Source organism: Sciurus carolinensis, chromosome 18 (genome assembly GCF_902686445.1).
Source record: "Sciurus carolinensis chromosome 18, mSciCar1.2, whole genome shotgun sequence".
Taxonomy (NCBI): domain Eukaryota; kingdom Metazoa; phylum Chordata; class Mammalia; order Rodentia; family Sciuridae; genus Sciurus; species Sciurus carolinensis.
In genome coordinates, this window is record NC_062230.1 from 15724759 (window position 1) to 15735090 (window position 10332).

The following is a 10332-nucleotide window of genomic DNA, read 5'->3' on the forward strand; positions in this document are numbered from 1 at the left end:
GGAGTTAGGGGATACGAGGTACTGCTCAAGAGTGGCGGTCAGGGTATGAGGATTATGTAGGGGGTGTGGGGCAAGGGAGTGCAGGGTGGGTATGAGGGAACAGTGGTGAGGTAGCCCACCTCTCCGCGTGCCTCACAGTCTATTTATTCTTTCTTTAGAGATTCTTGTCCACAAGAGCACCTACTGAGAAACCCAGCATGGCCCAGCTGGAAAGGACAGTAGCGGTCACAGTGGGGATAATCCAGGGGACAGTGATGATCTGTGCCCTACACCTGTGGCTGTCCATTCCTTTGCTGGTGGCAGTGTGCAGTGAGGTTCTGGGAGTCTTGGAATGGAGGGACGGACAGCTAGGGGTAGTGTTCCCAGTGAGGGTGAGCCTGCCCGGGTCTGGGGTTGGCAGGTCTACGGTATTGTCTCTGCTTGTGTGACCCGCTTCAGGCCAGCCCCTGCCCCAGCTCCCCCTCCCTGAGTGCAGAGAAGAGCCATACTTCTGATTTCTCCTCTGTTGGTTGCTGTGAACGTGTGTGAGCACACGAGCGCGCACAAATGTGTGTGTGTGCATGTGTGTACAATCTTATCACAGGGTCCCCGTGTGTACACGTGTAGATGCTGCAGTGTCATGCCCTTGCAGACACGAGCCACTGTGGGTGGGTGGGCACCTGTGTACCATCCCTTGCGTGCGTGTGCATGTGTACGTGTGTGAGTGTGTGTGTGTGAGAGAGAGAGAGAGAGGGAGAGAGAGGGGGAACGGGGCTAGGGCACGCGGAGTCGGGAGGATTTTCCCTGAGGCCGGTGTTGATAAACTGCCAAACTGTCTCCATTGTCATGTCAACCAAATATTTTCAGCTTCCACGCCCAGAACCCTCCGGAGCGTGCTGTCTCCTCCCTGCGCGCAAACCCCAGGCCAGACTTCCAAACCGCTAGGCAGATTTCAAGGCCCTTTTTTTAGCTGCCGAATGAAAAAAAATAAGCAAACACAAATCTGCTGATGGCGGCCGCCTCCTTTTCTGGAGAGTTTAATTTCTGAGCTTTGATCTGATACCAGGGCCCTGAGGACTTGTTATTTCTAAATAATGAGCCGAATGTTTGTGCTCCGAGCCTGAACTTTTCTGGTTGGGGAAAAATAAGACTTTCCATAGACGTTCTTTGATGCGGCCAGTGGCATGGGGATGAAAGGCCTTTCAGAGGGCAGTGGTGGTGGGAGGGGCAGCCAGGGCCCTGCGGTGCAGCCCTGGGACAGTGTCCTCAGCAGGGCCCCCCCCACTGGTCCCACCCTTGGGAGGGGCAGGCCCACACCCACCCATGCAGCTCTGGCACTAGGGGCTGAGCCAAGCTTCACCTGCAGTGTGGCCCAGCATCCCTGGGGACTGCCTCATCAGAGACCCTGGGGATCTGACGCCCAAGGCAAGGATGGACATTGGAGCCCACTGCGTGGAGCTGAGGCTACAGGGCTGCCTCCTGCTGTCTTGGGTGGGCCCCTGTTGTGAAAATGTGTGGAGGCAGCCGGTTCACACTTGGCAAACAGAATGGCAGGGACAGGCTGTTGCAGTGTCCTAAAGGTGTGCTGGGGTAACTTTGGGAGAATTAGAGAAAGGCGCCCCCTGCTGGCAGATGCTGGCTGCAGGTACAGAGGGGGAGTCAGGTGAAGAGAGGTGTCTCCTGGACCTCAGCCTTTTCCTGTGTCCCTAGTCGCTCCCGTTGGGGCCCATGGCCTGGTCTGAGTGGGTCCAGCAGCATGCTCCTGCAGAACCTGGGTTCGAGTCCCCGCTCCTGGGCTGTGAGCTGCACTATCCCTGGGAACTGACAATGCAGGTCAGGGTGCAGGCTGAGCCTGGTGCCCATCCGTCCCCAACCCCAGCCCCAGCAGTGACTTCAGGCCCCGGGAATGGCTGATTTCATACTCGGGTTAGCATTTCCCCTGGGAAGGGGCCACGCATGCTGGACAGGCTTTGTCATGAGAGGTTGAGAGGCAGCGTCATCCGTCGTCCACCACCATAACTAGCCTGGAAAAAATCACTGCTGTTTCTTGGAGCTTCTGCTCCGAACCTCGTTCCCTGCATCTGCTGGCAGACAGGACAGTGGAGGGATCTGCCCAGGCCAGGTTTGGACGAGCTGCAGTAGTGTTCCTGCTGGTCCTGGACTCTTCCTACCGCCCACATAGTACTCCTGAGCCCCAGGCCCTCAGATGCATACCTGCGGCCCCCCTGCCTGCCTTGGACTTTCTGCTTGAGGTGCCTCAGATCTGGGGGTGGGGCATCCATCTGAGGCCATTCTTTGGCCAGCGTGGAATTAGAACACGTTTTTAAAAATTAAATAATTTTGTCCAGTGTGCTGTCCACGCCAGTAATCACAGTAACTCGGGAGACTGAGGCAGGAGGACCCTAAATTCAAGGCCAGCCTGGGCAACTCAGTAAGACCCTGTCTCAAAATAAAAAATAAAAAGGGCTTGGGATAGAGCTCAGTGGTAAAGCACCCCAGGTTCACTCCCCGGTAACAAAATAAATAAATACATAAAGTTAGATAACTTAATTAACAGGTAATACACGTCACAGGGTTTAAAATTCAAAGCAGGTGTTAAAATAGCAAGGCACCCTGTGGATAAACTAATGAAATCTAAACCATACGTGGTGCCAGTGTGCCAACATTAGATGATTAATTTTGACAAATCTGCAGGCACAGGAAACAGGTGTGGGGCTACTGGAACTTGGTACTGTCTTCAAAATTGTCCTGAAACCTAAAAGTATTTTAAAATCACAGTTTCTTTAGAAAGTTGGGATAGAGGTCACAGAGGGCCTGTAGGTCACTCTGAGGCTTGTAGCTTTGCTTTTGGTGGCAATATAAAGTGACCTTGACTTGAGTAAGTCATGGACATGGAGACACAGCTGGACCTGTTGTAACAGCACGTTGGAGAACTAAGCACTGGGATCAAGGCTGAGTACCGAGGTTGTAAAGAAAGGTCAGATTCTGGCTTATTTTGAAGGTGGAGTCAAGAGAATTTTGGACAAGTTGCATGTCGGGGGAGAGGTCAGGCTGAACCCAGGTCTTCACCCAATGGTCTGGAAGGAGGGGGCTGCTAGCCAAGTGGGTAGCAGTAGGGGCAGGGTGAGGGGAGAGGGGTTGTGGCAACTTTAAGGCAAAGACTTCAGTCTCTTGGAGTCAGGCCTAGAGTGGAGAGATGCCCCTTGACAGTTCTGGGTGTTTCCCCAGGACTTTCTGGAAGGAATACAGGCCCTGAGCCCCGGTTTCCCTCTCAGCACTGTGGACTTCGGCTTCAATTCTTAGCATGCTCCACAGCCTCCCTGCACCTCCTGCACTGTGGACATACAAGCAATGCTGAGAATGAGAGTCCTTCCTGCCGCCCGGGACTGTCCTTGTACTCTGGTTGCAGGAGGAGCCCTGCGCTCTGATCTTGGTCCTCCTGCTCTTTTGTAGTGCAAAAGTTCCTCTGGGCCTCTCTGCTGGGCTTCCAGCAGCTCTGCCCATGCCAGTCATGCCTGCACAGCTGCTTCTGAGGATGGGTGGACTGGCTGGGCCTGTGTTTCCTGCTCTGTGGACCCTGGGCGTGGAGGGGCTCTCGGATACATTCGGAAGATGTCTTTTCCTCCAACCTCATTGATCAGGGCCCCCAAACGGATCATCATTCTTTTTCAAGAGTTGCTTTTCATTTTAGGGATCAATTATGATTAGTATGAGTCATTGAGCAATTTCCTACCAATGGACTATTAGGTCATTATAAAGAATGACCTTGCGCACGGACCTCTTCACCAGTGTGCTGTGGTACCTACTAGATGGGTGACGTCGCTGGGCAAAGGGCCTATGTATTTACATTTTCTAATAGATATTGCCAATTCACTGACCATAAAGGTGCACTGAGGAGCTCCTGACAGCTGTGGGCAGCGCTCTTCACCCACAGCTTTGCCCTGGTTAAACACTGTCCTACCTTTTGTGATTTGTCAATCTGAGATAATAAAATGGAATTTGCACACCGTTTCAGTTTGCACCTCTTGTTATGCACATGATTGGATGGCTCTCTCTCCCTCTCTGTTAATCAGCTGTTAATTAGTTAACATTAAGTTTAAATTTGTTGATTTTAAATCTCTGTTCATTGGTATCCCTTCCTGTGTTCCCATGGAGCTGCTGGTGTTTCTCCTGTGGTCCTGGAGGTACTCTTCCTCTTCCTGTGCTGGAAAACTAGCTTCTGCTGTGGTTTTTAATATCCTTTCTCAGTCGGTTGACTTTTAACTTCGGCTTGTAGTGTCTTAGTATTTTCTTTGTGTTTAAGTATTCTGCACATTTCTCGGTCTGCTTATTCCTACATATTTTTTTTTGCTGATTTCACTGCTGCCGAAATTTGCTGTTCAATCTCTCCAAGTTTGGTAACTGAGGCCAGGACTACTAGAAATTCTAAGTGAACTGAACAGATGGCAGACGCTTGCTAAGCACCTACAGAACATTCAGGATATGTTTGAATGGAGGTGCCTCTAGGAGGTTGCAGGGACGTGGATAGAAGAGTCATCTTTGCTATTAGTTGTTTAATATCTGAAAAAGACAGAAGAACATACATCAGAGACAATCAGTGGGTGACTCTGGGTGAGAGGTACACACTAGGTTATGAGTACGTACAAGTAGGATGTGCTTTGTTGTCGGGCACCTTCAGGGCCAGGTCTTGCAGGTGAGCAGCAGGCTAGATTGGAAGGGGGTCTCTGCCCCTTACAAACACAGGCAAAGGACATGAGCAAGCAATTATCAAAAGAAAAAACATACAGTGAACATATGAAAAAAAATGTCCTTCTTCTACTGCTTAAAAAATGCTTTGATCTAGCAAAGCGGCAAGGATTTCTTTCAATGGTAGCATAGGAGAAGACGCCATAAGAAGCCCATTCCACACCCCTGGAGTAGGCACGTCTGTACCACCTGGAGCTGCCAGGCACACGCCTGCAGGATGGTGGCTGGTGCCCTTTGACCTGGAAGCCCCAGGTGAACTCTGCTAAAAGGAACCTTTACAGACATAAGCAGGGTTGAACACAGCAAAGAGCGGGAGTCTGCTGACCAGGAACAGGGGATTGGGAGAATAAGGTATGCACATCCCCGCACCAGGACTGCAGGTGACTCTCCAAAATTGTTTAGAATACTTGATGACATTGATGACCTTGTGTTACACAGAAAAAAACAGGGCAAGATACCAGTGTTGAGATGTTAGTGTGACTGTTTTGTTTCTTGTGTGTATATACACACGTGAAGGACATACATGTACCTGTGTCATACATACCTATGTCGTCACATAGATGGATGTCTGTACATGCGTGTGTGTGTGTTTATGTGATACAAGACATGAAACAACAGAATCTGTATCAGAGCCACTCTTGTTCACACAGCCAGGCAACCGTCAAACAGTAACTGTGTCCCCATCCAAGCTTAGAGCTTGGCCTGGACCATCCAGCACAGACAGCCAACATGTGCCCCCTTCCTACCCTGCCCAATGCCAATGGCGTGGGAGAGAGGGTGCTCCAGTATTGCTGACCCAGCTGGCCTCTGGCTCAGACCCAGTCCTCTCTTTCCTAGGGTGAATGAGAAGCAGCTGGGGCTGCTGGCTACCATGCACTGACCATGGGTGGCAAGCAGTCCACTCCACCTGCTCAAGCAGGCCTGTGGGGCTTGCTCCCTGTGCCTTCCTTCCTGGACAGATCCTCTTGCAGGGAAGGGTCCAGGCCTAGGTTTCTGAGACATGGTAGGGATGCTGACTTCTCTCTTGCTTCTGCACTGGATATTCCAGGTGCAGATGGGACAGAGGTCCCTCCAGTTAATCAGTCAATAGGGGCCCCAGAGTCAGACAGCAGCAGATTCTGTCCTCTGGATTCTGGGTTGTGATCAGAAAGTTCATGTCCACTGTTGGGCTTATTCCCTGTCATTTGCTATGGGGGTGGAGGAAATGGTGCCACCTATCACCCACTCACTCACGCATTTGACCCATGGGTATACTCTAGAGTCTGTCCCACGTGCCCAGCACGGCACTAAGCACTGGGCATTTAATGAAGAACAAGGAAGGGGACAGAATGAGCTACAGCTCTGGGCAAGAAGAACCTGCACCACAGGCGACCCACCAAAGGCTGCTACACATCTGTCTAAGGCCAGAGACGAAGCTGTGCAGACCAGGCATGACTCAGAGCAAGAGCAACACTTAACCGTCTCTCAGTCCCCTGTCTCAAGGATTCTGACTTGGCTGCTTCCAGCTCTAGTGCCTTCACAGAGTCCTCACAGGCTTCTGCCCACAGCTTCTCTGTCTGGGCCAGTTGGGGCTTCCTCATAGCATGATGTCCCAGGAAACTGTCCTCAAGTGCTTGTATCAGACCAGGCCAGAGCTAATGCCCTGAGCCCCACATCATGCACATTGCTTCTGCCATTGTTACAACCCACCCACAAATCCAGGGCAGAAAACAAGGGCCCACCTTTTCCAAATTGTTTATAGGAAGAGCCTTTGGTCGAGTAGCATTGCTACACCAGCTCAGGTCCAGGTGGCTGTGGGGTGGAGGCAAGTGTGGGGCCAACAAGATTGTGGGGCCTCACAGACCAGGCCATGCTGAAGACAAAGGAGCGCTGTGAGGATCAGTCAGTCAGGAGAAGTCACCTCGGGTGGCCACCTGGGGAATGTGCCCAGAGGTGAGGCTGGGCGCAGGAAGGCCATCCACACCGCTGCTAGTAGAGGAGGGACATGGGCCATGAACTTCCTCACGTTCTTGGCCAGAACCAGATGGCTGACTCCGGTGTGTGCCCTGCGAGACACACCCACCAGGTCGGTCGGAATGTATTCAGTAAGACAATACCCACATGCAATTCAAGGAAAGACAAACATCTTGTGCAAAGCTCGGGGCACACAGATAAATGCAGGAGAATTCCTGAGGCTGCACATCAGCCAATCAGATAGGGCTACCCTGACTTACCACGCTGGGAAGTGACCTAATACCATTACAGCTTGTTACTGATTAATTTTGTTTGATGTGGGAGGCCGCACCAATTTTTAATAAGGGCTACTTGTAATTGCAGACCAACTGAAGCTTCCAGAATCACAAAGCACATTTCAAGGCATTGAAAAAACACTGAATCCAGGCTGGTCTGCCCAGCGCTGCTTCTGAAATCAGATGCCAGTTGCTGTATACGGAAAACCTGCGGCTCCTGAGGGAAGGATGCAGAGCTAGGAGCCCTCAGGCCCGCGTTTGCTCACAAATCCCACTCGGGCGACTTTCTCACCTCCTGCCAAGAGGTGGAGATTTTAGCCTGTCTATTGGAAAGGATTGGAGGGAAGAAAATAAATACAGAGAAAACTACAAAGTCTCCAAGCCTGGGAGACCCTGGCCTCTGCTGTCTGTGTCCTTTCAAAAGGAGCTGTGATCGCAGCCCAGCCAGCCACATGGGGTACCAGGTCCATGACCATTGTTGACTGGAGACTCCAGTTTCCCGTGGGATATAGTGACTCTGCCTCACCCACCCTGAGGCAGGTCTCATTCTGGGCAGGGCCAACTCTGCAGGTCTCTGGGGACTTGACCATCAGTGAGAGTCAACTGGTGGGCATCAAAGAGGTCAGGTTGGACATGTCAGACAGATGGCCTCTCAGTGCCTAGAGTATCCAGGAAAATAGGTGTAAAGGTGAAGAGCAGCCAGAAGGGCGTGCATCTGCCAGGATGGCTGCACCAGAAAAGCCAAACCAAGCTGTCTCTGCCAGCACAGGGCTGGTGCGTGGGACTGTCCTGAGGCAGGGAGGGTTTGGGTTTGGTTTCATCCAGTGGGTCAGTAATGCTTTCAAGGCCCTGTTTCTTCAATCTCTGCCTTCTGCCTGGTCAGTCTCATTCCAAAGCTTGCTCTCCCACATGGGCACAAAATAGCTGCTGCCATTCCAGGCTTCACACCAAACACCACCCTTCCCAAGGAGCGTCTGTCTCGTAAGTTCACATAGGAATTTGCCCTGATGGGCCCCCTTGAGTTACACACCCAACCTTCAGTGTGCACACAGCAGGGGAGAAGATTAAGAGATGGACATGTAGGGTCATAGCACCCTTGGGAGGGGTGTGTGAGCAGCTTGGCCCAGCACTTGGGATATGGGCACTGGCTGAGGTGGATCCTGGGACTAACCTGCTGGAACTCTGCAGGTTAGATGCTACAGGAGGGCATTTGGGGCTTATTCTATAGAAAATTCAGAGTTAGAAATGCTTTGGTACAGGAGAGAAGGAGGTCTATGTCACTGAGCTAGCCTGGGAAGAGGAGCCAGGGCAATGGGGTTGAATGGGGTGGCATCTAGGAGGACACCAATCACCTCATGGCCACACAGCCATGTGGCAGTGCTGTTTTGCCACCTGAGCTTAGATGTGCAGACTGGGCCTCTAAGCCACACGGCCAGTAAAGAGCAAAGCCAGATCACAGGTCAGACCTTTTCCATAGGACACAAAGCACAGAGAGGTAGGCAGGTTCTCGGGTAGGTGGTTGAGGGCCCAGATATCAAGGTGAGGTCCTAGAGGCTTGGGCTGGTGGGGGAGGGGAAGGGAAGGAGTGGGGGTAAGGGAGAAGAAGGGGGAGAGGGAGGTAGACATAGAAGAAGGAGGGGAGGTAGAAATGGAAGGGGGAGGGGAAGGAGAGGGAAGGGAGGGAGGGGTGGGGTAAAAGGTGGGAAGGGAAGGGGAGGGGAAGGGGAATTGGAGTAGGGAGGAGAGAGGGAGAGTAGGGAAGGGGAGGGGAGAGAAGAGGAGAGAGAACAGGGAGGGGCACAAGACCCTGCCCCAGGGCACTGGCTGGGTGCAGGGTTCAGTAGCCTGAGCCACCCTGGGGGCTTCTAAAAGTGGTCAAAAATGGTCTGTGTTGTCTCCCCCTTTCCAGGATTTTGCTGCCTTTCATTTGGGCTATTTTACAGAGCTGAGGCTAATGCCAGAGAATCATGTCCCTGGAAGTGCAGGCTAATTCTGTCTGGGTCCTGGCTCTTGCGCACAGTTGCACAGTTGCTCACTTGCAGACACTCTCCGCTCCTGCCCCGGCTGGGTTCCCCATTCCTAGGAGTGCAGCTCTGGTTCTCCTGTAGCGTTAGCACCTTGCTGGTTTCGTCATTAGTTCATGAGTTCAGGAGTCTGTGCCATAGTCACAGTCTTACCTTAGGAAAGTGGTCCTTGAATGCCCAGCTAGTTCTCATGGTGGGTCTAGGGCCCAGGAGTGGTAGGGTTGCAGAGCTGGGAGGACTCCCGGGGAAAGGGGACTGGAGATGGCATGTCTGGGGTGCCCAGGGTGGGCTCCTGCCCTGCTCTGCTTGTCCTTTCAGATATGTTTCACATGGTGGCCTCCCCAAGATACCCCACCCTCTGTGGGTCCCTGGAAAATGCACTTTTACTACATACAGCATTAGTGACTGATGGGGACTTTCTATGAAGTTTCTCAAACAGCTCTGTGGACATAGTTTTAAAATCAGAGGGCATAAAATGGGTGGACCCACCAGAATCTCTGGGTACAACTTCAAATAGCCTATCTCAAGTTCAAAATTTCTTCAACATTTCTATTTTTTAAATAGAATTTCATGTAAATTTTGCATTCCATGCCAGAGGACATCTGTGTTTGTTTTAGTACAAAACAATGTGCAAATGGGTTCCCACTGGGGAGTGGGCACTCCGGGGAGACCTGTTAGAATCAGTCTGTGCATTTCTAAACCCTGACTTGGCAGGAGAGTATGGCCTTCCTGGGGTCTCTCTCAGGGGTCCCTTGGCTTCCATCCTGCCTCCCCAGTTCTGGTCACAGTTAAGAGCCCTGACCTGGGGACCCTCTCAGTCAGGATGGGAGCGAATGCAGAGGCTGCTCTTGGCTTCCATTTTTGCTCAGAGACTCTCAGGGGGCAAGGGAATGGACAGGTGGACAAATGGGATTTGACCTGAGTCTCAGTCCTGTCTCAGTCTCCTCGGTGTCCACAGGACAGCTGTCTTCCAAGTCTCCCACTTCCAGATCAGAGAGCTGCCATGGTAGGAAGAAGTCAGGCAGGAGCTTTCCTGGGTTAGCGCCCACCTAGCCTGGGGTCAGTGCCCATCTGGCCTGGAGTTAGTACCCACCTGGGCCTAGGGTCAGAGCCCACCTGGCACGGAATCAGCACCCACCTGGTCGGGGGCGTGGTCATCCTTTTTGAAGTTCAGGAACTGGAGTGGAAGTGACAGTCTGTGCGTGTCCAGGAGGGGCTGCTCACACTACCGGTTCCAGCTTAGGTCTGGTGCCTCCTGTTCCTACCAGACATCTAGAGTGTAAGTCTCAGCAAAATGGGCGGTCTTCAGGATCAGTGGAGAAAGCCAGCGTCCAGTCGGAAAAGGTCTGGAGCCC